The sequence below is a fragment of the Balaenoptera physalus genome, assembly GCF_965194825.1.
Source record: "Balaenoptera physalus genome assembly, chromosome: 16".
Classification (NCBI taxonomy): domain Eukaryota; kingdom Metazoa; phylum Chordata; class Mammalia; order Artiodactyla; family Balaenopteridae; genus Balaenoptera; species Balaenoptera physalus.
Window position 1 is genome coordinate 6028836 of NC_138898.1, and position 27114 is coordinate 6055949.

Genomic DNA, 27114 nt, shown 5'->3' on the forward strand with positions numbered 1-27114 from the left:
TGGACAGAGCGGTGTTCCTTCCGGAGGCTCTGGGAAGAATTCGTTTCCTTGCCTTTTCCAGCTTCTAGAAGCTGCCCACATTCCTTCGCTCGTGGCCCCTTCCTCCATCTTCAAAGCCAGCAATGGCCAGTGGAGCTGTTCTCCTCTTGCACTCTGACACTACACCTCCTGGCTCCCTCGTTCCCTTATAAGAATCCTTGTGGTTACATTAATCCCACTTGGATAATCCAGGATAATCTCCCCATCTCAAGATCCTTAACCCAATCACATCTGCAACGTCCCCTTTTGCAGTGAAATGAAACACATTCACAGGTTCCAGGGATTAGGATACAGACATCGAGGGCCACTGTTCCACTGAACGTTAAGTCCTTTTCAGAAAAAGCTCTTGATAAGGAAGCTGTTTAGTTAGTTGACAGTCTTATCTTCCGGGAGCATGTATCTCTTGCAGCAAGCAATTCTGTTTGGCTTGGTCTCTGTATTGTTTAAAACAGACACAGGGAATTCTGTTGGCTTCACTTCTCAAATACCTAGTGTGTAGCAGAAGTTTAGTTAATATTTGTTGAGTAGATAGATGGATGGATGGATGGGTGGGCGGATAGACGAATGGCAGCATGACTTATGCAAAGTCCTATAACTAGTTAATGAAGAAACCAGGATTTGAATTGAGGGCTGTTTGACTCCAGACAGTTCGCTCGTTCCAATGTTCTTACACCCTAAGCTGCCCACATTCCTTAGCTCAGCTCGTGGCCCCTTCCTCCATCTTCAAAGCCAGCTGGCCTCTTTGGGTGGAGGAAAGGCAGTATCTCTTTCCCTCTACCTACTTACATCTACTTACCATTTACATCTGAGCTATTTCCTTATTTAAACTGCAGTGGACTGGAATTTTGCTTCATAACTCATGGACAGTCAGGAGTGGAAAAAATTCTCTATCGATGCTAATTCTTGTTGTTCTTCGCTAACTTCTACATTGGTTAGGGTAGAGATGCCACTAGCCCGAGAGATACCATGAAACTAGAAATCGGCAAGATCTGATCTTGCCTCTGTTTCCCTTCTGCACATCTTCCTTCCTCCCCCTCCAATTCTTTCATCTACAGTGTGTTGCAGCAGAGGCTCCAAAGGGAAGAGCGTGGCTCTGTCTCTTTAGTCACGCAACAAACATTTGCCCAGTCAACAAACCACCCAGGAGAAATGGACATTCAAGTACCTTCTTTGTCTCTTGATGGTGCCCACAACACACTTTCCCCTCCCAGGGCCCACTTATGGGAGGGAGGAGAAAGGGTGACAGTCCTGAGCTCTCCTAGAACAGGGTCACCTGCTGCTTGTCAATTAGGAGAAGATAAATAAGCCACTTTACCCCTCTTGAACCTTCCTTTCCTCCTCACTTAAACAGCGATAACTGTATCTCATAGAGTGGACATGAAGACACCCTCCCTCTACTCCATTTTAAGTAAATTTTTAAAAAATATTTATTTAATTTATTTATTTGGTTGCACTGGGTCTTGGCTGCAGCAGGCGGGCTCCTTAGTTGCAGCATGATGTGGGATCTAGTTCCCTGACCAGGGATCGAACCCGGGGCCCCTGCTTTGGGAGCGCGGAGTCTTAACCGTTGTGTCACCAGGGAAGTCCTCATTTTAAGTAAACGTTTGATTGAAGCGTAGCATCCAGTAAGTCTGCACAACATTTTGAATGAATGACTCGGACTGACTGATGCATAAGCCACTGGGCACAGGTGCTATTCATTCATTCATTCATTCAGCAGATATCAATTAACCAGCTGCCAGTGCCGAGCACATTTCTAGGAGCCAGGCAAACATCAGAAAACAAAACCTTGTCATGAAACCTCGTCCTCCTGGGGCTTAACAATTAAACAAAATTTTAAAATAAAGCAGGGGGTGTCTGATAGCAGTAAACTGCCTAGAGAAAAATAAAGCAGGGGAGGGGACTAAAGGTGAGCATTAGGGGCAGTGGTCAGGATGACAGTCAGGGGAGACCTTTGGAGGTGAGTCTGTAGCTCTCTGGGATGTGCAGACAGAGGGGACAGCAGCCCACGCTGAGAGCAGGCCTGATGGGTTCCAGAAACGCAAGGAGGCCAGCGCGGCTGGGTGGAACGTGCAGGGAGCTGGTGGGATCAGAGGGAAGGGGGCCAGATCCCAGGGTTCTGGGGGCCTTGGTTTTACCCTGTGTGTAAGGGGGGTTGCTGGAGCCGCAATGAGATTCTACCTGGTTTAACAGGGCTCCTCCAGCTGCCAAATTAACAGCCAGCAGGGAGCCCGGCGGAGGCTATTCTGGAATTTCAGTGCTCTCTATGTACCGTTCCTGCTGTAACAGAAGACCTTGTGAAATGAATTCTGCATATTTACTCCTTGCAGTACATAACATATATCTACACACATTATACATTGATATATACATACTACCCTACAGGATTGGGTGCACAAACCAATCTCAGGGATTTTCAAGGCTCAGGGATTTTCAAGGCTACGTTTTGCCCTAGATGTTCGCCTTCCTCGCTGACTTTAGCATCTTACCTTAGCGTTATGCCACACTCAACTGTATACACCTGCCCAGGTTTATATGCCCTTGCCCCAAAGACAAGGGCTCTCCCCTGGATCTTTTCTAGGTCATCCAACTACAAAAAATCCCCGACAAATATTTGAATTGAAGTAGTCCTACCTCCTTGCATATTAGGGAGGCATTTTGCAGAGTTCAGTCATTAAGAGATCATCTGGTTTCAAGCAGACCTTGCCTGTCTCATCATAGCCGTGTTCCAGCCCTCGAACAGTGCCTGCCACACAGAGACTCTCAACAAAGATCTGCTGAAGGAATGGATTCCTTCAAAGCAAGAGGTAATGTGACATTTAGAACAAATGCAAATAGAAAACTGCAGAGTTTAGGATTTTATGCATCAGGGTTTTGGGGGGGATAACGGTGACTTTTGCTAAGATCTCTTGAAATCCGGTGCAGCTGAATTAAACAACATGAAAGAGCAGGTAAAAGGGCAGGTATGTGTCTCCAAGTTGAGGTCACACCTTTCACAAAACCGTAATGGTTTGACTGACAGTCTTAGGAGAATCCTTCATTCCTTTTGTAGCGAAGGAGGGGATTAAAGGGTCCCGTTCAACGCACGGATCCTGGCTATTAGTGGGCCTGGCATTTCAAATGCTTTTAGCCACTCTTCGTAAGAGCTTATGCTTAGGGACTTCCCTAGTGGCGCAGTGGATGAGAATCCGCCTGCCAGTGCAGGGGACACGGGTTTGATCCCTGGTCCGGGAAGATCCCACATGCTGCGGAGCAGCTAAGCCTGTGCACCACAACTACTGAGCCTGCGCTCTAGAGCCCGCGAGTCACAACTACTGAGCCCACACGCCACAACTACTGAAGCCCGTGTGCCTAGAGCCTGTGCTCCACAACAAGAGAAGCCACCGCAAGGAGAAGCCTGCACACCGCAATGAAGAGTAGCCCCTGCTTGCCACAACTAGAGAAAGCCCGCGCTCAGTAACGAAGACCCAATGCAGCCAAAAATAAATAAAATTAAATCTTAAAAAAAAAAAAAGAAAACAGCTTATGCTTAAAGGGATGAGGAGGATCTGGGGTGCTGCTAGCCACTCAGGCAAGAAGTCCCTCCCTCTAAGAACATGCTGGAAGGCTGGTGACTGGGCAGGCAGCGAGGGGTACGGAGAAGGAAGAAGCTGGACCCAGACAGAATCGGGCACGTCCTGCCCCCAACAAGTGTCTGGCCTGTCTGTGTGCAGAGAGTAACAGACTCATTCATATGTTGACTTGCCGCATTGTACCGGGGACTTGAGTACTGGGAAAATAAAGATGATTAAGAGATGATCCCTTCCCTGGGGGTTCAGGGACAATTTAGAAATATTTGATTGTTTATTTACACAAACGGCATTCATTTCTGAAGTTTTGCAAGGTTAAATAAGCTACATAAAAAGGATTAAAAAAAATAACAAGCAAACATCACAATGTGTGATGGGGTAGGGCTAGGAGGGGGTGATCTTCCAATGAAGTCTAGGGCAGACATGAAATCCCAAACAGCAGTCATACCCCACCTCCAGCCATCCTGCAGTAAAACAACAAATAACCATAGCCACAAACCACACAAAACTGAGAAGCAGTGAGCTCAAGTCTCGGCTCCAACAAAAGAATCTTCCAGAAATCATCCTCTGGCAACAGCTTCTTTACTGGGAAGAGAGATTATTGGGTGGGAACTCAAGACCAGCTCCGAAGACCTCATTAGCCCAGGGATCCCTGCAGCCCCCAGCCCATACACGTTACTCCCTCTGCCCTTGGAAACAGTGGGGAAGTATCTCCAAAGAATACACAGCTCAGACTTTGTTGATGATTAAATTGCACCCCAAACCCAACAGAGTGTGAGTTCAGAATTTGGGGATCATGCAAAGATCAGAGAAGATGGGGAATCATTCTAAATAGTGCATAATTAATCATGATGCTTCAGTTTTCCAAAAATCCTACTCAAACAATAAAGGGATTTATGTACTGGCTCAGAATCAGAAAAGTCAAGAGTAACGTTAGTTTCAGGTAAGGCTCGATCCAGCAGCTCATGCATATTGCCAAGGACTTGGTTTCTCTCCACCTCTTCTTTCTTCGTTCTGCAGTGAGTTTGTCCCCAGGCTGTACCGGGCAACTGCCAGCAGCTCCAGTCTCTCCCTCTTTGGTAGCAAAATGGTGCACTCAGTTTTAAATTCCAAATCTTTACACTCTACACGTGATGCAGCACAAGAGAGCTTTCTTCTTCCGGAAGCCCCTATAAATATCACTTCATATCAGATTTTTTAAATAATATTTTTTTTAATTTTAGAATAGTTTCAGATTTACAGAAGAAAATTGCAAAGATAGTACCGGGAGTTCCCATACACCCCACACCTTGCTTCTTCTATTGTTAACATCTTAGATGAGTATGTGCCACGATTAGTAACCAGCGTTGATACATGATTATTAACTAAAGTCCAAAGTATATTCAGATTCCCTTAGCTTTTCCCTAATGTCCTTTTTCTGGTTCAGGATCCCACCCAGGACGCCACATGACATTTAGTCGTGGTGTCTCCCTTGGCTGTGATAGATTCTCATTTTCCTTGCTTTTGATGACCTTGGCAGTTGGGAGGAGAACTGCTCTGATATTCCCTAGACTGTCCCTCAATTCAGATTTGTCTGATGTTTTCTCATGAATATCCTGGGGTCATGAGTTTGGGGGAGGAAGACCCCACAGGTAAAGTGCCTTTCTCATCACATCATATGAAAGGTCCACACCAGCAACGTTGTTTATCACTGTCGTTGACCTAGACCACCTGGCTGAGGTCATATCTGCCAGGTTTCTCAGCTGTAAAGTTACTCTTTTTTTCGCCCCTTCCATCCTGTGCTCTTTGGAGGGACATCACCAGGTGCAGCCCACACTTAAGAAATGGGGGAATTAAGCTCCATCTCACTGGGGGTGAAGTATCTACGGAAATTATTTGGAATTTTTCTGCATGGGAGATTTGTCTATTTGTATATATTTATTTATTCATTGTTCAATCATTTACTTATATCACTGTGGACTGTACATCTTTTTATTTTATACTTTGGGTTATAATCCAACACTACTTCACTTTTCTGTTCAAATTGTTCTAGCTTTGACCATTGGGAGGCTCTGGTGTCCCTTTGACATGCCCGCATTATTGTGGGTTTTTTTTTTTTTTAACAGTTCCTTACTTTCTGACACTGTAAAGTGCTGCAGCCTCATCTTGTATATTTCCCACCTGGGTCCTGGGATCAGTGATTTCTCCAAGGAGCCCTGGTTCCTTTTAGTTGAGAATGACACTAGAAACTAAGATCTAGACTCTAGGTGCGCTTGTCGTTACTGGGGTGCCATTGCTTCTAGTCCCTCTCAGCTGACAGAGCAAGGAAATATATGTATTCTTCACATCGTCTTGATGTGGATTTGGTGATGTGCCCATCCACTGAACCAACCCTTGTGTCCTGGGGGGTCGAACTTGACAACTGGTTTTAGCCAATCAGGGTCCACCCAGAGGCCGGTGATGGGATACTCTTGACTCAGAATTCAGGGCTAAGAACAGAGGAGGTGCGGTTTCCTCAAGAACACACAACATGCCCATAGGAAGAGTGGAAATTGATGTTCAAGGGCAAGGACAGATAACCATTGCCCTGGGGGGAAATCAATAACAGAGACCAGAAAGAACTACAAAGTCTCTTGGGCCTAATGGTCTATGAGCCACTTTCCTTTGGAGAAAGTGCTGGGCAGTAAGTGACTTGAGAAAATGATAAATTCCTCGGGCGTCTATTCCCATAGTCACATGTGCGTTAATGAAATATTTTTAATCTTGTCCTTCAAACCAGCTGGCTTGTCTCCTAATAGATTCCAATTAAATCCTTTTTTCAAATTACGTTGTTGTTAAAGACTTTGCTGTCTTCACATGATTTTCCCCCCACCCCTTCTGGCCTCAACCCTCTCAAAATTGCCTTGCCTTCCCCCCTTTCCTATTAAAAAATGGAAAATTGCACAGTTCACCTAATTAGTCAAATTTGAATTGTATGTGGCTATCACAGCCATTCCCAATGGCTGAATTTCACACACCATTTGAAAAGATGTGGCAGAAATGTCATTGTTGATTTCCACCCACACTCCAGTGATACTGTTCAATTACAAAAGGAATTATTTGGCTTTCTGCCATTGTGATGCTCCAGCAATATGCTATTAACCTTTATTGATTTTTGCTTAAATATATTCAAGATGGGTACATTTTTGCAAATCTAATGTGCTGGTATTTAAACGGAAATATTTCATTAAATGGATTTTCTTTTTAAATGAAACTTGCCAAATGATTATAAATGACAGGAGATGAGTTTGGAACTTGAACGAGATGTGCGGAGATTCTAGGAAGAGGGTTTTCTGTGCTACCAAGTGGCCTGGGAAGTTGGAGAAGATTTTGAGAGGAATACGTGCAGCACAGAAGGAAGATTCTTGCCCCGACATGCATCTAGGGCAGGGAATGTAAAAACAGGTCCCGTGCAGGTAGCTGTTGTCTTGGAGCCGACACAGGTGAGGGGCTGGCTGGCTGGCAGAAGATGGCCATCAAAGATGATGTTGATGAATATTGGCCCCCATCAAGTATCAATCACTCATGCCTATCACAGACTGTCACTAGTCAGGGTTTTAGAAGAAACGTCTACAGTTTGAGGGAAACCCACAGAAGTCCAATTTCTGTACTTTATTAACTGGAAACACCATGAGGGCAGCCTCTTGGAGGAAGGACCTCCTTTCCACTTTTCTACCTCCCTCGTGGCCTCACCTTACATTTACAAAGGTTCCTCTACCTTCAGGAAAGGTTTTTTTGTGTGTGGTTTTGTGTGTGTTTCTTTGTGTGCGTGTGTGTTTCTGTGGGCAATGATGCTGTACTGTTCTTCTGTGGTTGAGGAAATGTTTACCAAGGAAACTTCAGCTCAACCAACACGGGTGTGGAGAGGACACAGTAAAACATTCTAATGAATTTCCATGCGCCTGTATATACACCTATGTGCATCTGAAATACATTCAGGTCTTGATTAGCACCATCCAGAGAGGGGGGCATTGAAACTGAAAATTCCAAACACCAAGGGACCCACCCCTTGGGTTTGTCCTTGGGATGTATTAGGTATAAATGGGGTTGGAGAAGGAGCTGCTTTCCAAATTGCTCTAGAATATGCACAACTTGAGGAAATACTAAAATGGGTGTTTACAAAGTGGGAAGTCCCAGGGATACTGTCTTGGACAATTGACAACTTTCAGTGTTTGTCCAGAAAGTCAAGTTTTGGGACTTCCCTGGTGGCACAGTGGTTAAGACTGCGCTCCCAATGCAGGGGTCCCGGGTTCGATCCCTGGTCAAGGAACTAGATCCCACATGCATGCTGCAACTAAGAGTTCGCATGCCACAACTGAGGAGCCCGCATGCTGCAACTAAGACCCAGAGCGACCAAATAAATAAATATGAAAATAAATAAATAAAATTGAAAAAAAAGAAAGTCAAGTTTTCCATAGGTATGGACACAAAGTGATTCCCTCCTGTAGAGGGCGAACCAAACTTATCCTTGCTTGACATTTCTTATTCAGACTAAAACCCCTTGCCTTTGTGAGGGGTGACTTAACCCACCCAGTGAGCTTGGGGCTTGAAGGTGCATGAGTCAAATATGTATTACTCTGCCACAACTCTTATAATAAATTAATTCAATGATAATTATCATCAACGGTGTTACACTCTGTGCCCTGCCCCCATTTAGGTAGTCGGCTCCACTTTCACCTGGTTAGACCAAAATCTTAGAGTTGCCATTGACCTCTCACTTTCATACGCTCTATCCCATCTGTCAGCAGTTCCTATTGGCCACATCTTCAGAACGGATGCAGGATCTGAGCACCTCTCTTCACTTGCGTCATCCGGGCCCCTTTCGAAGCCACCATCACTTCTCGTCTGGACCCTGCAACCTCCCAGCTGGCTCCCTGCTTCTGCCCTAACCCCACAGGCCTCACTCATGCAGCGACCAACAGAGCCTGTCACTCCCCTGCTCAGAAGCTCCTGTGGCTCCCACCCCGCATGGAACGAAAGGCAAGGCCGGCAGTGGCCTGCCTCACTGGCTTCTGCCCTCTTCCAGCCTCATCAGTTGCTCTCGCCTTGATACCCAAGCTCCAGCCGCAACGGCCTTGGACTTGCACCGGACAACTGGGATCTCGCTCGGGGCTTCTGATGGGTTGTTCCCTCTGCCACCAGACTCGTCTCCTCCCAGATATCCACCGGGCTCTGTCCTTCCCTCTTATCACCTCCCCCAAGAAGCTTTTCCCATCCTCTCCACCTAAAATAGCACACACAGCACCCTCTCATTCTGCTCAGTTGTGTTTCCCTGCTGTGTTGGTCCTAAAAATAATAGTTCACCCTTACGTACCACAAGGCAAGGGATACACACCTATTAACTCATCTAACATTCACAGTGACGCCATGAAGCAGGCTCTCTTATCACAGCAACTTTACAGGTGAGAACACCAAGGCTTGGCAAGGCCAGATACCCTGAGGAGGGTCCTCCATCCCCCCGCCATCTGGCTGCAGTGTCTGCATCCTGAACCACTAAACACACCACACTTCCCACTGCCAAACATTCTCTTCTAGATCCATCTGCGGACTGTCTGTCCTCCAGCCAGGAGGTGGCTTTGTCGGTTTCATTCTTGGACGTAGCTCCGCAGATGCAGTGCTCGGCGAACAGTAGGTGTTCACTAAATACTTGTTGAATGAATACCGGACTCCACGGTAAGGGTGTGACACACACTCATTCACGTCACCCTCAGAACAGCACTTTGGGAGAGGTGCAGGCTTAGCGCTGTTTTACAGTCATGGAGATGGAGGCCCAGGCGGGTTTCAGGATTTGCTGTGCTATGGTCGGCCGGGGCTGGGGTGGAAGTGGTCCTTGGACTCCAGATCCCTGCTTTGTCCACAGGCCTGGGGCCGGGGGTGCCGTGTTGGATGGGGCAGCTTCAGGGCCTCCCCTCAGCGGCCTCAAACTGAGAGAAGCGGCTGAAGGAGAGGCACGTGGGCCCAGAAGGGGAACTTGCAAAGCTGAGCTAGACCAGGGGCCTCGCCAAGTTTCCCTGGGGTCAGCGTATAGAGAGTGCAGATGGGCAGAGCAGAGGTCCAGTGTCAGGAGCGGGGGGTGCAGCCCAGGAGGGGGCAGTGTGGCAGGCAAGTGGTGGCAGGCTCAAGCATCGGGAGGTTGTTGTCCTGCAGGCTAGGCTAAGGTGCTGGCCTTCCTTCTAGGAGCACAGAGAAGCCAGGAAGCGATTTTAAACTGTGTTTAAGTTGGGAGAGGATCGTATCTTGAAAGTTACTGGCCCTTGCCTTGCACCTCTAACTGAGTGTTACCATGGGGAAAGGCAGGTTCTCGCAATGCAGAGTCCCAGGCCAGCTCCTGGAGTGCCCCCTGGGAAGGGCTGGGGCGGGGCCCTGGAGTCTGCATTTCAGAATGGCATCCGGGTTCTCCCAGACAGGGGAGGTTTCCGTACAAAAGTGCCCTTCTGGTCCCAACTGGCTGCTTTTCACCCCTTTTCTCTGGACTAAAGTGGAGAGCCGGTTTGGAAGAGAACTGGAGGAGAAAAGCAAGGCTCAAAGCCAATTTCAAAGGTGCTGGGGGACACTCAGACCACAGTCCCCTTTTCTTCTCACCTACTTCTCAAAAGTCAGCACAGGATCCCTTCTTCTGAATGGCAAAGTAAGGGGCTCTCCAATTCCTGGGAAGGCCCGGGAGCTGGGAAGGTGGGAGGAGACCCCCACTGTCTCTCGAGTTGGGGTTCTGGGCCGCATGGCTCTGAGTCTGCTCCGCCCTTAGTGGTCCCCCCACTCCTGCAGCAGGCCCAGAGTCTTCTGCTTGGGGCCCCTCTTACCCTCCCAAAACCCCCAGGAGGGCCTGAGATGCTTGCTCAGTATGTATTCTTTAAGAGGTGCCACAGGCATAAGCATTCGGACGGGTCCGGGGTTGGGGGCGGGTCTGAGGTCCAGGAGGTCCATGGATGGGTCTCCTAGACCAGCCTGGCTGTGCAGATACAAAGGGGGAGGCCAGGGGAGAATTTTAAGCTACCGCTTACTGAGCACCTAATAGGTATCTTCCATTCCTGGCACTGAGAGCTTTCAATGACGGCGAGCAAGATGAGCCTTACAGATGGCACAGGGCAGGGGTTGAGCGCTTCATGTGTGATTGGCACTGGCTCACCCCTTTACACGAGCTACTTCTGTTCATTCCCCCAACCCTTAGATGAGCCCCACCCAAAGCCAGATCCAGAGTCACTGCAGACACGCAAAACTGGATGCTAAGTCCTGAGAGGCAACTAGAAAAGCTGGAGGATTTCTGAGAAGGTGGAGATCATAAAAGGTTAAAATAGGCAAGATTTTTGTAGGAAAGAATAGTGGACAAGGGCAGGGGTTGGGGGTGTGCCCCTCCCAGTTCCCACTCCTAGCTCTGCCTCACATCAACTGTGTGACCTTGTGCAAGTCACTTGGCCTCTGAGCCTCCGATTCTGCGCAGTAAGAACTGAGGCCAAGGGACTTCCCTGGTGGCACAGTCGTTAAGAATCCGCTGCCAATGCAGGGGACACAGGTTCGAGCCCTGGTCCGCGAAGATCCCAGATCTTCTAAGCCCGGGGAGCAACTAAGCCCGCCAATCACAACTGCTGAGCCCACATGCCTAGAGCCGTGCTCCGCAACAAGAGAAGCCACCGCAACGAGAAGCCCATGCACCACAACGAAGAGTAGCCCCCGCTCGCCTCAACTAGAGAAAGCCCGTGCACAGCAACGAAGACCCAACGCAGCCAAAAATAAATAAAATAAATAATTAAAAAATAAAAATAAAAAAGAACCGAGGCCAAATGCTTCCTCCAGTCCTCACCCTGAGAGGCCGCTGTTACCATTATGACTAATTGCAGCTGGCAAATCCGGGTTCCTAGCTGGACCCTGCCTGCTCAGGCCAGTTTGGAAGCGGATTCAGCTGTGTTGCCCCGTGTTGGAAAATAACGCCCCTAATAATTATTTTAAAAATTGAAGGAGGGCAGAAATCCCTGGTTGCAGGTCCCGTTTGCTGCAGCCGTGCCTCCATCTCAATTTTGTTTCACTTCTAAGCCTCATCGCTTCTCCCTCCTGCCACCCGGATTACGGCCCAAGCCCGCCACGATGTTAGTTCCGTCTTGTCACCTGTCAAAAGGCATTTTGTCTCCTGCTCCATTCCCCCGAGCAAGAAATACAACAGAGTGAGACAGGGAGAACCAGAGAGAGTGAGCCAGAGAGAGGAACACAAGGGCAGAGGGGCTTGGATAGGAAAACCGGATCTCAGCTTGTGAAACATCAAACGAAACAAAACAAGGATGATTTTTTTAAAAAGTTTCTGCTGCCTTAAAGCTACAGGACTTGCATTCCAGAAGTAGATTTGGGGATGCTCCCTTGGAAAATAGCTCACCTCTGTTTGGGCACTGAGAGGATATCCTGCTTTAAAACCATTTGGGGAAGGGCCTTTGAAACTTGCTGTGGCTACAATTCCAGGCTCTACCATGGAATCCAATCCACCGTGGAAAAGTCTGGCAGTGATGAGGTTCCTACAGGTCTGAGCTTCCTCTCTCTGCCTCCAAATTAGCTCCCTTATACTACTTCCAGATGAAACACAAGAAGCTGGTTAAACTGGATTTTCAGATAAACAATGGATAAATTTTTTTAAGCATAAGTATGTCCCATGAAATATTTGGGATATACTTACATTAAGACTTTTGGCATAATAAATTTGGAATTAAGTATAATAATTTCATAATTTTAGTAGAAAATTTTTTTTAGTAAAGTATGTTCCAGAAGTAATTTTGGGGATTTACTGATACTAAAGATTTTAGTATAATAATTTAGAATTTAGTACAATAATTTTAGAAATTTAGTAGAATAATTTTAGAATAATTTTTAGCGTATGTCCCATGAAATATTGGGGACATACTTATCCTAAAGATTTTGGCATAATAAATTTGGAATTTAGTATAATAACTTCAGAATTTTAGCATAATAATATTAGAGTCACTTTTTAGTATAAGTATGTCCCATGTAATACTTGGGACATACTTATGCTAAAAACTTATTTGTTGTTTATCTGAAATTTGAATTTAACTGGCTGCCTTGTACTTTTTTTTTTTTTTTTGGCTGCATTGGGTCTTCGTTGCTGCGTGCAGGCTTTCTCTAGTTGCGGCGAGCGGGGGCTACTGTTTGTTGCAGCGTGCGGGCTTCTCATTGCAGTGGCTTCTCTTGTTGTGGAGCACGGGCTCTAGGCACGCGGGCTTCAGCAGTTGCAGCACACGGGCTCAGTAGTTGTGGCTCGCAGGCTCTAGAGCGCAGGCTCAGTAGCTGTGGCGCACGGGCTTCGTTGCTCCACGGCATGTGGGATCATCCCAGACCAGGGCTCGAACCCGTGTCCCCTGCACTGGTAGGTGGATTCTTAACCACTGCACCACCAGGGAAGTCCTGTCTTGTACTTTTATTTGTAAGTCTGGCAACTGCTGGCAGCATATGCAGAAGAGGCTTCTGCCAGCACATCCCCTCTGAGAGAGAGAGGGGGCAGTGCCCAGGCCTCCTGGGGTTGTGGCGTCTCCCCTCAGGGAAGGGGCATTTGTTCCAGGCCAGGGAAGAATTAACCACCTGCTTTAAAGGCCCACTTTGTGCTGTCCCCTGGGCTGGGCCCTGCGCAATCAAGGTGTCTTTCCAGAGTCACGCCCCTGCAGACAGAAGCTGAGAGCAGGTGCCTCAGGGTCGGCAATCCTTTCCTGTAAAGGGCCAGACAGTCAATATTTTAGGCTTTGAGGGCCATACGGTCTCAGTGGCAGCTACTCAGTTCTGCACTGGAGCAGGAAAGCAGCCAAAGGCAATCTGTAAACAAAGGGGTGTGGCTTTGTTCTGTAAAAGTGTATTTCCCCAGACAGGCATAGGGCAGGCAGGATTGGGTTCTCGGGCCATAGTTTGAGCCTAGGGCCAGCATGTGTGCCGTGGCTGCTTGAAGGCATAGCAAAAACATAAAGCTGAGTGTGTATTAGCTTGGACTTAGGAGTGTTTAGGATTCACAGGGCCCTGTGTTCTGAGCCAATGAAGGGCAGTGGTAAAATTAGCCTGGGGTCAAATCCCCGTTCTTCCATTTTCTAGCTGTGTGACCCTGGGCAAGTCACTTAGCCTCTCGGAGTCACTTTCCTCACTTGTTAAATAGGGCTGATGACAATCTAATAATAATAATAACAATGATGATGGAGTGAGGGAGGAGCGCAGAGACTCCAGCCATCAGATTCTCTGAGCTTCTAAATGTGCATCTGGATGCTACAGAATCGGTCCTTGGGGTTGGGGCACAGCTGTGGAGGGAGTGGGGCCCAGGGTTGGGATGAGCTCTGGGCAGCTGCCGGGACGGGGCGATGCAGCCCTGCCCCTTCCCTGCTCTCACGTCCTTGCTCTCCTCCAGCTCCCTCAGCTCCAGCTACACCGGCCTCCCTGTGCTCCATGAACACGAGCCAGGCTTGCTCCCTCCTCCAGCTCCGCTCTTGCTCTTGTTCTGCACGGAAAAGCCTTTTCCCCAGAAACCCACCGGCTCCCGCCCTCACCTCACTCTTGCTTCTTGTCCAATGTCACCCGCTTGGACCACCAAACCAGAGCGGTTTCCACCTCATCACTGTGTTTCCCGTCGTCCTGTCTCATTTCCTTTGGTGCACCTGTCATCACCTACAACTGTCTTATTTTGGGGGTCCTTTGCTTGCTCACTATCCGACTTTGCTACTAGAATGTGAGCCTTTGAGCACAGGGACCTTGTCGAAGCCGTTCAAGGCTGTGTCACCAGGACCAACACAGTGCCGGGTGCAATGTCGGCGCTTGGTAAATATTCCTATGACCCACAAATTAAGTGTGAGGGGAGAGAGAAGAAGCAGGGGGCTGGAGCTGGATTCTAGGCCCACTTGCAACCTCCAGCGCGTCATAGCTGAGAAGCGGTGGGCAAACTGCTTCACCCCTCTGAGTGTCATGCGGGGGTGGTAGAGTGTGAAACCAGATGGTGTGGACTTCTGGTAATAACTGTAGATGCTGGACAAACACAAGCAACAGTTACCTGAAGGCACCAGACAGTGAACAAAAGCACGCGATACTGGAGGGGAATTGAAGCTTGGACGGCACAGGGTAAATTTCCCATTTTTATAGTTTGGGGTAGAACCTGGTGTTTGCCTGACAACGGGTGGAGAGCTGGGATCGAAAACCCAGTCCCACGACTGTAAAAATTAACTGAGCTCTTGGTGTGTACTAGGCACTTTCCACACATTAGCGCAATTAATTCTTACAACACCTCTACGAGGATAAGCCTGTTTTTATCTACAGGCGTAGAGAGGGTGAGTGATCTGCCCCAGGCCGCCTCGCCCGTAGTGATGGGCTGGGATCTGAGCCCAGGTAGCAGAGCTTGAGTCTGCAGGCTGCGCATCCCTAGGTATCCTCCCTCTGCACTGTATCTTGCAGTCTGCGGGGGGACCAGTTTGGTCAGTGTGTTTCTCACACTGACTTAAAACACCCTCTCTTTCTCCACCACTCCCAGGAAAGCCAGGCATCCCAAAGGCACGCGGGCAGCAACCCAGGACTGCTTATTTTGCAAAATCAGCAAACCAGGAGACCGGCAGCCTCTGAGTCAGGGAGCTGACTGCACAACCTGCAGGGCGGCCGCTCGGAGGATCCCAAGCTAAAGGACCGCTTGCCTCGTCCTGTCTGCAACCCCTGGGTGGGGTCCCCGGCCAGACCAGCTGCCCCGCCAGCTGTTTTCCTGGCGGGTGCCGCCCCTGGAGACAAAGGCCAGGCAAACTCCCACGTGGAAACGTCAAGGTGCTGAGAGATGCTGCCGTGTCCTCTCCCTTGGGCCCCTTCTGCATTGAGGGAAGCAGGACTGTGCAGCAGTGATGTGTGGAGCTCCAGAGTCAGATCTGCTTGTGTTCAAACTCCTGCTCTGCCACATGCAACATCTGGGTCCTTAACCTTTCTAAGCCTCAATACCCACATCTGTAAAATGGAACAGTAGCAATGAGAGAACCTACCTCCTGGGGCTGTTGTGCGGGTCACACGAGAGAGCGTGCTGGTGACTGGCCACGGCGCACCACCTCGTTCCGCAGTTCCTTTGTCCCCTTCCCCACAGCTGCCCCCAGCTGCCCCTGTAGCACAGATTCTTAGTTCCCTGCCCGGAACCCCAGCTGTGAGTGCTGCGGCTGATGGCCCCACGTGCAGCACTCTCGAGAGAACCATCCTGGGTGACGGATGCTGCCTCGCGTGGAGATGCCTGGGAGGCGGCATTCCCCGCCCCTCGCCACCAGCAAGGACCAGTGAGTGACTGGTGTGGCTACAAAAGCCAGGCTCCCCTGCCTCAAGCTCGGAAGACTCTGACGCCTCTCACGCTCCAGAGCTCCCCGGGGGTCAGGCTGAGGCTGAACCACAGCTTTGCTTGGTCCGTCCCTGCTCCCGTCCTGCCTCTGCCTCTTTCTCTTGCAGGCTTTTCTTTTCTTCTGAGAGCACTGCCCCCTCCGTAGACCACTGGCTCCATGTTTAGGGAACCTGACCTAAAATAGCTCCTCGTATTTCTCAGCGTTTAAAGAGGGACTCGCATCCCTTAACAAACAGTTAATTCCCAAATGGAAACTGCAGTGCACATGATTACACAGGAACACATTCCATGTTGAATGGAGCTAAAGTTTCCAGAAGGAACTTGGGTTCAGCAGTGGCCTGAGTCCCCCTGAAAGCCAATCCAGGAGCCTGCACACCCAGCCGTGCTCCTGCCTGCTCAGGGCAGACCATCCGGCCACCTTCCTGACGGCAGATGGCTCTACAGGATGCAGTGACTCCGGGCCCCAGGCTCTGCCTTGTGGTCGTGAAATCCACTAGGATGCTGTTCCCGTCCAGCAGGAGAGAGGCTGGGAGGAGCCACACCACTTCTCAGAAGCCTCGCCCCAATGTGGCCCTTCTCCCTTCCACTCCCATTTCACTGGGGAGAGTTTGTCACCTGAGTGCAACCAGTTGTGAAGCAGGCTGTGTAGTGCATCACAGTAATAACTTACACCGTGGAGGAAGAAAGTTAACTTTGGTAGGCAGCTAACCTTCTCTGCCTGGGACCTTCCTTCCTTTCCTCTTTCCCTCTCTCCATTCCTTCCATAAATATTTATTGAGCTTCTACTAAGTACCACACACTGGGGTAGGTGCTAGGGACCCAGTGTTGCCCTAAACCAGACCGGTCCCCGCCCTCGGGACCTTATGGTTTTTTTGATTGGTGGTGTCTGCCTAGAACCTTCCACTGACATTTGAGGCTGCATCTGGGCTGAGAGGAAAACGTTCTTAGACCCATTCACGACGTCTCCTGTGAACACAGGAGTGGGGTGGTGGCCTCAGAGCCCAATGTTTAAACCCTGACTCCATTCCTGATTCAGCTCTCATCTGAGTGGCTTTGGTCAAGTTCTCTGCTTTCTTTGCACGTTGGTTTCCATGTGGCAAACACTGGTTTCAAGCAACCTACTTCTTATGATTATTTCATAGACAGAAGGTACGTAAAGAGAAGGGGAGTGGCAGCACATCGAAAGGAGGGACTCTGGAGTGTGGGTTCCGGAGTTTGCAGGACAACACAGGGTGGTTGACAGGGTCTTGGTGCTCCGGCCGGGTGTCAGGCCTGTGCCTCTGAGGCGGGAGAGCCAAGTTCAGGACACTGGTCCACCAGAGACCTCGCGGCTCCACGTAATATCAAATGGCGAAAGCTCTCCCAGAGAACTCCATCTCAGAGGTAAGACCCAGCTCCACTCAACAACCAGCAAGCTATAGTGCTGGACACCCTATGCCAAACAACTAGCAAGACAGGAACACAACCACACCCATTAGCAGAGAGGCCGCCTAAAATCATAATGAGGTCACAGACACCCCAAAAAACACCACTGGATGCGGTCCTGCCCACCAGAAAACCAAGATCCAGCCTCATCCACCAGAACACAGGCACCAGTCTCCTCCACCAGGAAGCCTACACAACCCACTGAACCAACCTTAGCCACTGGGGGCAGACACCAAAAACAACGGGAACTACAAACCTGCAGCCTGCGAAAAGGAGACCCCAAACACAGCAAGTTAAGCAAAATGAGAAGACAGAGAATCACACAGCAGATGAAGGAGCAAGGTAAAAACCCACCAGACCAAACACATGAAGAGGAAATAGGCAGTCGACCTGAAAAAGAATTCAGAGTAATGAGAGTAAAGATGATCCAAAATCTTGGAAATAGAATGGAGAAAATACAAGAAATGTTTAACAAGTACCTAGAAGAACTAAAGAGCAAACAAACAATGATGAATAGCACAATAAAAGAAATTAAAAATTCTCTAGAAGGAATCAATAGCAGAATAACTGAGGCAGAAGAATGGATAAGTGACCTGGAAGATAAAATAGCAGAAATAACTACTGCAGAGCAGAATAAAGAAAAAAGAATGAAAAGAACTGAGGACAGTCTCAGAGACCTCTGGGACAACATTAAATGCACCAACATTCGAATTATAGGGGTCCCAGAAGAAGAAGAGAAAAAGAAGGGGACTGAGAAAATATTTGAAGAGATTATAGTTGAAAACTTCCCTAATATGGGAAAGGAAATAGTTAATCAAGTCCTGGAAGCACAGAGAGTCCCATACAGGATAAATCGAAGGAGAAACACACCAAGACATATTAATCAAACTATCAAAAATTAAATACAAAGAAAAAATATTAAAAGCAGCAAGGGAAAAACAACAAATAACATACAAGGGATTCCCCAAAAGGTTAACAGCTGATCTTTCAGCAGAAACTCTGCAAGCCAGAAGGGAGTGGCAGGACATATTTAAAGTGATGAAAGGGAAAAACCTACAACCAAGATTACTCTACCCAGCAAGGATCTCATTCAGATTCAACGGAGAAATTAAAACCTTTACAGACAAGCAAAAGCTAAGGGAATTCAGCACCACCAAACCAGCTTTGCAACAAATGCTAAAGGAACTTCTCTAGGCAGGAAACACAAGAGAAGGAAAAGACCTACAATAACAAACCCAAAACATTTAAGAAAATGGTAATAGGAACATAACTATCGGTAACTACCTTAAATGTAAATGGATTAAATGCGCCAACCAAAAGACATAGACTGGCTGAATGGATACAAAAACAAGACCCATATATATGCTGTCTACAAGAGACCCACTTCAGACCTAGGGACACATACAGACTGAAAGTGAGGGGATGGAAAAAGATATTCCATGCAAATGGAAATCAAAAGAAAGCTGGAGTAGCAATTCTCATATCAGACAAAATAGACTTTTAAATAAAGACTATTACAAGAGACAAAGGAAGACACTACCTAATGATCAAGGGATCAATCCAAGAAGAAGATATAACCATTGTAAATATTTATGCACCCGACATAGGAGCACCTCAATACATAAGGCAAATACTAACAGCCATAAAAGGGGAAATCGACAGTAACACAATCATAGTTACATAGTTAAAGTGGGGACTTTAACACCCCACTTTCACCAATGGACAGATCATCCAAAATGAAAATAAATAAGGAAACACAAGCTTTGAATGATACATTAAACACAATGGACTTAATTGATATTTATAGGACATTCCATCGCAAAACAACAGAATACACTTTCTTCTCAAGTGCTCATGGAACATTCTCCAGGATAGATCATATCTTGGGTCACAAATCAAGCCTTGGTAAATTTAAGAAAATTGAAATTGTATCAAGCATTTTATCTGACCACAACACTATGAGACTAGATATCAATTACAGGAAAAAAATCTGTAAAAAATACAAACACATGGAGGCTAAACAATACACTACTAAATAACCAAGAAATCACTGAAGAAACCAAAGAGGAAATCAAAAAATACCTAGAAACAAATGACAATGAAAACATGACGGCTCAAAACCTGTGGGATGCAGCAAAAGCAGTTCTAAGAGGGAAGTTTAGAGCAATACAATCCTACCTCAAGAAACAAGAAACATCTCAAACAACCTAACCTTACACCTAAAGCAATTAGAGAAGGAAGAACAAAAAAACCCCAAAGTTAGCGGAAGGAAAGAAATCATAAAGATCAGATCAGGGCTTCCCTGGTCGTACAGTGGTTAAGAATCTGCCTGCCAATGCAGGGGACACGGGTTCGAGCCCTGGCCCGGGAAGATCCCACATACCTTGGAGCAACTAAGCCCGTGCACCACAACTACTGAGCCTGTGCTCTAGAGCCCGCGAGCCACAACTACTGAGGCCCGCGCACCTAGGCCCCGTGCTCTGCAACAAGAGAAGCCACTGCAAGGAGAAGCCCATGCACTGCAATGAAGAGTATCCCCCACTCGCTGCAACTAGAGAAAGCCCACGCGCAGCAACAAAGACCCAATGCAGCCAAAAATAAATAAATAAAATAAATAAATTTTTTTAGGTTAAAAAAAAAAGATCAGATCAGAAATAAATGAAAAAGAAATGAAGGAAACAATAGCAAAGATCAATAAAACTAAAAGCTGGTTCTTTGAGAACATAAACAAAATTGATAAACCATTAGCCAGACTTATCAAGAAAAAAAGGGAGAAGACTCCAATCAACAGAATTAGAAATGAAAAAGGAGAAGTAACAACTGACACTGCAGAAATACAAAGGAGCATGAGAGATTACTACAAGCAACTATATGACAATAAAATGGACAACCTGGAAGAAATGGACAAATTCTTAGAAAAGTACAACCTTCCGAGACTGAACCAGGAAGAAATAGAAAATATAAACAGACCAACCACAAGCACTGAAATTGAGACTGTGATTTAAAATCTTCCAACAAACAAAAGCACAGTACCAGATGGCTTGACAGGCAAATTCTATCAAACATTTAGAGAAGAGCTAACACCTATCCTTCTCAAACTCTTCCAAAATATAGCAGAAGGAGGAACACTCCCAAACTCATTCTACAAGGCCACCATCACCCTGATACCAAAACCAGACAAAGATTTCACAAAGAAAGAAAACTACAGGCCAATATCACTGAGGAACATAGGTGCAAAAATCTTCAACAAAATACTGGCAAACAGGATCCAACAGCACATTAACAGGATCATACACTATGATCAAGTGGGGTTTATCCCAGGAATGCAAGGATTCTTCAATATTCGCAAATCAATCAACATGATACACCATATTAACAAATTGAAGGAGAAAAACCATATGATCATCTCAATAGATGCAGAAAAGCTTTCAGTAAAATTCAACACTGATTTATGATAAAAATTCTCCAGAAAGTAGGCATAGAGGGAACTTACCTCAACATAATAAAGGCCATATATGACAAACCCGCAGCCAACATCATTCTCAATGGTGAAAAACTGAAACCATTTCCTCTAAGATCAGGAACAAGACAAGGTTGTCCACTCTCACCACGATTATTCAACATAATTTTGGAAGTTTTAGCCACAGCAATCAGAGAAGAAAAAGAAATAAAAGGAATCCAAATCGGAAAAGAAGAAGTAAAGCTGTCACTGTTTGCAGATGACACGTTACTATACATAGAGAATCCTAAAGATGCTACCAGACAACTACTAGAGCTAATCAATGAATTTGGTAAAGTAGCAGGATACAAAATTAATGCACAGAAATCTCCTGCATTCCTATACACTAATGATGAAAAACTATAAGACACTGATGAAAGAAATTAAAGATGATACAAACAGATGGAGAGATATACCATGTTCTTGGATTGGAAGAATCAACATTGTGAAAATGATTGTACCCAAAGCAATCTACAGATTCAATGCAATCCCTATCTAACTACCAATGGCATTTTTCACAGAACTAGAACAAAAAATTTCACAAGTTGCATGGAAACACAAAGGACCCCGAATACCCAAAGCAATCTTGAGAAAGAAAAACGGAGCTGGAGGAATCAGGCTCCCTGACTTCAGACTCTACTACAAAGCTACAGTAATCAAGACAGTATGGTACTGGCACAAAAACAGAAATATAGATCAATGGAACAGGATAGAAAGCCCAGAGATAAACCCATGCACATATGGTCACCTTATTTTTGGTAAAGGAGGCAAGAATATACAATGGAGAAAAGACAGCCTCTTCAATAAGTGGTGCTGGGAAAACTGGACAGCTACATTTAAAAGAATGAAATTAGAACATTCCCTAACACCATACACAAAAATAAACTCAAAATGGATTAAAGACCTAAATGTAAGGCCAGACACTATCAAACTCTTAGAGGAAAACATAGGCAGAACACTCTATGACATAAAGCACAGCAAGATCCTTTTTGACCCACCTCCTAGAGAAATGGAAATAAAAACAAAAATAAACAAATGGGACCTAATGAAACTTAAAAGCTTTTTCACAGCAAAGGAAACCATAAACAAGACGAAAAGACAACCCTCAGAATGGGAGAAAATTTTGCAAATGAAGCATCTGACAAAGGATTAATCTCCAAAATTTACAAGCAGCTCATGCAGCTCAATATCAAAAAAACAAACAACCCAATCCAAAAATGGGCAGAAGACCTAAACAGACATTTCTCCAAAGAAGATATACAGATTGCCAACAAACACATGAAAGGATGCTCAACATCACTAATCATTAGAGAAATGCAAATCAAAACTACAATGAGGTATCACCTCACACCAGTCAGAATGGCCATCATCAAAAAATCTACAAACAATAAATGCTGGAGAGGGTGTGGAGAAAAGGGAACACTCTTGCACTGTTGGTGGGAATATAAATTGATACAGCCACTATGGAGAACAGTATGGAGGTTCCTTAAAAAACTAAAAATAGAACTACCATACGACCCAGCAATCCCACTACTGGGCATATACCCTGAAAAAACCATAATTCAAAAGAGTCATGTACCACAATGTTCATTTCAGCTCTATTTACAACAGCCAGGACATGGAAGCAACCTAAGTGTCCATCGACAGATGAATGGATAAAGAAGATGTGGCACATATATACAATGGAATATTACTCAGCCATAGTAAGAAATGAAATAGAGTTATTTGTAGTGAGGTGGATGGACCTAGAGTCTGTCATACAGAGTGAAGTAAGTCAGAAAGAGAAAAATAAATACTGTATGCTAACACGTATATATGGAATCTAAAAAAAAAAAAAGGTTATGAAGAACCTAGGGGCAGGACAGGAATAAAGACACAGATGTAGAGAATGGACTTGAGGACACGGGGAGGGGGAAGGGTAAGCTGGGACGAAGTGAGAGAGTGGCATGGACATATATACACTACCAAATGTAAAATAGCTAGCTAGTGGGAAGCAGCCGCATAGCACAACGAGACCAGCTCGGTGCTTTGTGACCACCTAGGGGTGTGGGATAGGGAGGGTGGGAGGGAGACGCAAGAAGGAGGAGATATGGGGATATATGTATATGTATAGCTGATTCACTTTGTTATAAAGCAGAAATTAACACACCATTGTAAGGCAATTATACTCCAATAAAGTTGATTAAAAAAAAAAAAAGAATGTATGTAAAGCTCTCAGCCCATTGCATGACCTCTGAAATTACCGCTGAGTCTTGAAAGATAATAAATCACGGGGAATCAGGTCAAATAAGACAGAACTCAGTGAGGCATGGAGGTGCCTGTGGTCTGGTGTCTCAGCGGTGAGGCAGTTCCTGGAGGGCTATAGTTCTCTGTCCGGCTCTCCGTCCCCATGACAACAGGGTCCCATAGGTCGGCGCCTTGTCTTTCCTGGAAGTGATGCTTTTGCACATCTATCCAAACATCCAAACATCTCCTGGGAAAACAGCAATGCCGGCAAGGCGGAGGGTTGGCTGCAAAGGACACGAGCATCCAGCCTGAGGCAGGCCGCGGGGAATGTTAGAGACTGTCCCAAATCGGGGTGTCATGCCGAGCAGCCGGGCCCCTGCTCACCCTCTGCATGGACCGTACTCAGCTGTGAGGGTGGCAGCCGGCGGGGGTGTTTTTCTAATGACTGTGGACACCGGTGGGGCGGGAGCCGTAATTACAGTGAACACTGACCCTCCCCAGAGGCACCTTGGGGGTGCTGAGGGGCTACGTGGAGCAGCGCTGGAGGGGTGGCAGCCTCTGAGGACACGCGTGCCACCTGAATGTCGGCTGGCCCACCCTCGGAAGGGGCTTCAGAGGGAAACCAGATGCTTGATGTAAACGGAGGCAGGTGCCCCTCCAGAAACGTGGGGAAAACCCCACACCTGCGCTCACGACATGCTCTCAGAAGGAATATTTCCCCCCAGGTGTTAAAAGGAGCATCTCTCCTAGGCCCCTGAGCTGTTTCTATGTTTTATCTTTTCTTGACACATACAACTGTTAATAGTACATAATAGTGTATATACACACAATAAAATTTCAAAAGCGTTGCAAAAGGTTGTGCAGGGAAATGTAAGCCTCTCTCCCACCCCTGAACCCCCAATTTCTCTGCTCCCTTCCCTAGAGACAAACAAACCCCCGTTACTGAGTTCTTGGGCAACCATCTTGAGATTGCTCACATTTCTTACAAACATGCACATGACGTTCTGTTTTTCCCGGGCACAATGGATTGGGTGTCTGCACACTGTTTTGCATCTTGCTTTTGTACTTGCTCTATCTCAGGAGACTTTCTGAATCGGTACATAGGGAACATCCCCGCTCTTTTCAGAGCAGTCTAGCATCACACCATGCAGAGGTCCATCAACTGCATGACCTAATTTAAGCACACTGAGGGACATTTGTGTTGTTCCCATACCCTCACTATCCAAAGTCAGGCTGCTGTGAATAACCCTGCACATAGATCATCGTCAGGCCTGTGTCCAAGGACATCTGAGGGGCACTATTGCTGGTCCCCGAGAAAAGCATTCACTAGATACCCACAGAGATCCACAGATTCGGAACCAGACAATGCCAAATTACACACCAGAGACGTTGACACGTGCAGGTGCCTCTTGTTTTTTTTTGTATTTTATTATTATTATTTTTTATACAGCAGGTTCTTAGTAGTTATCTATTTTATACGTATTAGTGTATATATGTCAATCCCAATCTCCCAATTCATCCCACCACCACCCACCCCCTGCTTTCCCCCCTTGGTGTCTGTACATTTGTTCTCTACATCTGTGTCTCTATTTCTGCCTTGCAAACCGGTTCATCTGGACCATTTTTCTAGATTCTGCATAGATGCGTTAACATACAATATTTGTTTTTCTCTTTCTGACTTACTTCACTCTGTATGACAGTCTATAGGTCCATCCACGTCTCTGCAAATGACCCAATTTTGTTCCTTTTTATGGCTGAGTAATATCCCATTGTATATATGTACCACATCTTCTTTATCCATTCATCTGTCGATAGGCATTTAGGTTGCTTCCATGACCTGGGTATTGTAAATAGTGCTGCAATGAACATTGGGGTGCATGTGTCTTTTTGAATTATGGTTTTCTCTGGGTATATGCCCAGTAGTGGGATTGTTGGGTCATATGGTAATTCCATTTTTAGTTTTTTAAGTAACCTCCATACTGCACGTACCTCTTTAAAGGAGTTTTATTTGGGTAGTCAAGATAGGTAAGGCCTTTGTAGGACCCAGTAGAGAGGACTGAAATGGGGCAGGGTAAAGGCAGGGGCTGTGTATCTGCACAGTCAAACCCCCTTCTCAAATTAGCTGCCCTGGCTCTGCCACATACTGCTGATGTGACTTTGGGCCAGTTACTTAGCCTTTCTGGGCCTCGGTTTCCTCATCTGTAAGATAGGAAAGTGACACCACCTGCTGCATGGGGCAAAGGAGAGGAGGAAATGAGTTGGTCCAGGTGAGGCACTGAGATCTGGTGCTTGGCAGAGCCAGGGCTCTGACAGCAGCTGTTTATTATTACTGTATTGTTGTCACTGTTGTGAGGATTATGTGTCAGGCACTGGGCATGCCACACGTTATCACTTTTAACTTGCACTTGTTTCCTGACGTATGTGCATAGTTAATAAGTAAATCCGACTTGATGTGGGGAGAACTGTGTCCGGGGGAGACTGGAATCACACGTCAAGGGCAGAGCTGGGGGTGGGTTCCTTTTCCTCCACCCTGTAGTGGGGAAAATAAGACTTGTCCCCTTCCCCTATGAGCGCTACTCATTCCTCGTGTTTTGCTTAAATAGCAGTTCCTCAGGAGGCCTCTCCACTCCCACCCCTTCTGGCCTAAGTCAAGGTCCCCTTTTATAACTCTGACCATCGCTTACCTTCTCCTTCAGAGTCGAATGGAGAGTTACCTCTTAATGGAGGTTTGGGGAGTTACCTCTTAATGGAGGTTAAATATGATAAATATTCCAAATTTAGCTCCTATTTTGTCATCATTATCACTTCTCACTGCACATTGTAGTGTTCTGGGACATGCTCCTCAAATTAAAGCATTTCTTTCTTCCTATGATTGCGCATAACAAATCCGATACACTTGGGGACACTGCCTTCCACGCTGCAACGTTGACCCCAGCCTTCATTACCCATGGCGTGTTTGCTGCAAGTAAAATCTCTTTCATTTATATGCTGCTATTTACTTCCTTCATCTTCAGTCCTAAACTCCAGACCACTTCTCCTCCGGAGGCCTCTGCAAAGGTGTTGAAACAACGACATCAACTGAAACCCAGCCAAGTTCACGTGCAGAACCTCACACAGCAAAGAAGCGTTGGGTCGGAGGACTCCAAGTTCTCCAAGCTCCGGGAATTGCCTTCCGTGCCCATCAGTTGGGAAGCTGTTGCCTGATCCCCAAACATGATTCCAGCGGTCACCCTCTGCTTTTGGCTGTGTCTGCACGTGCAGATGGGGCTGGCAGAATGCCTCACGCTCCCATCACTCGTTTTGGCATTCTCTACAGCCCCGATTAAACAAATGTTTTAGAAAACCATTTAAATAGCTACAAGTTGCCTTTCCTGATCCTTCTTGGCATTTGTTATATTTCCATAATATTCCCATCTGTTTTCCGATGGCAGATTCTGTGTCTGGCAGTAGAATTATTTTATAGCCTTTTGCCAGACAAATTCATTTCCTTTACTTTCCACTCTAATTATAAATTTCTAGCTCGTTGTCTCAGGGACTAAATCAGCTTGGGTTGGTCTCTCAGGTCATCTCCAACACAGTGAAGTATGAACAGCAAAGGCCTCCCACCACGCAAGGAAAAAAACGCATGAGGTGTTAGAAATAAGGTAAAAATGATCAAAACCGAAAGACAAGCCATGATCTTCCTGGCTGGGGACACCACCCAGGATTTTCTCACTGACCAGAGTTATCCATCAATTCTGGCCCACGCGGCGAGAAAATGAACTCAGTGCATCTGGTGGGGTGAATGCCTCCAGGATGGCTTAGAGCAATCCTTGCCTCCTGGCATTCTCACCTTTGTGTCATCCCTCTCACACTGAACTGGCCTGTGTGACCGTAGATACTGTGGGAGTTTGGGACTTTTTTTTTTGGCTGCGTTGGGTCTTCGTTGCTGCGTGCGGGCTTTCTCTAGTTGCAGCGAGGGGGGGCTGCTCTTCATTGCAGAGCATGGGCTCTAGGGCTCATGGGCTTCAGTAGTTGTG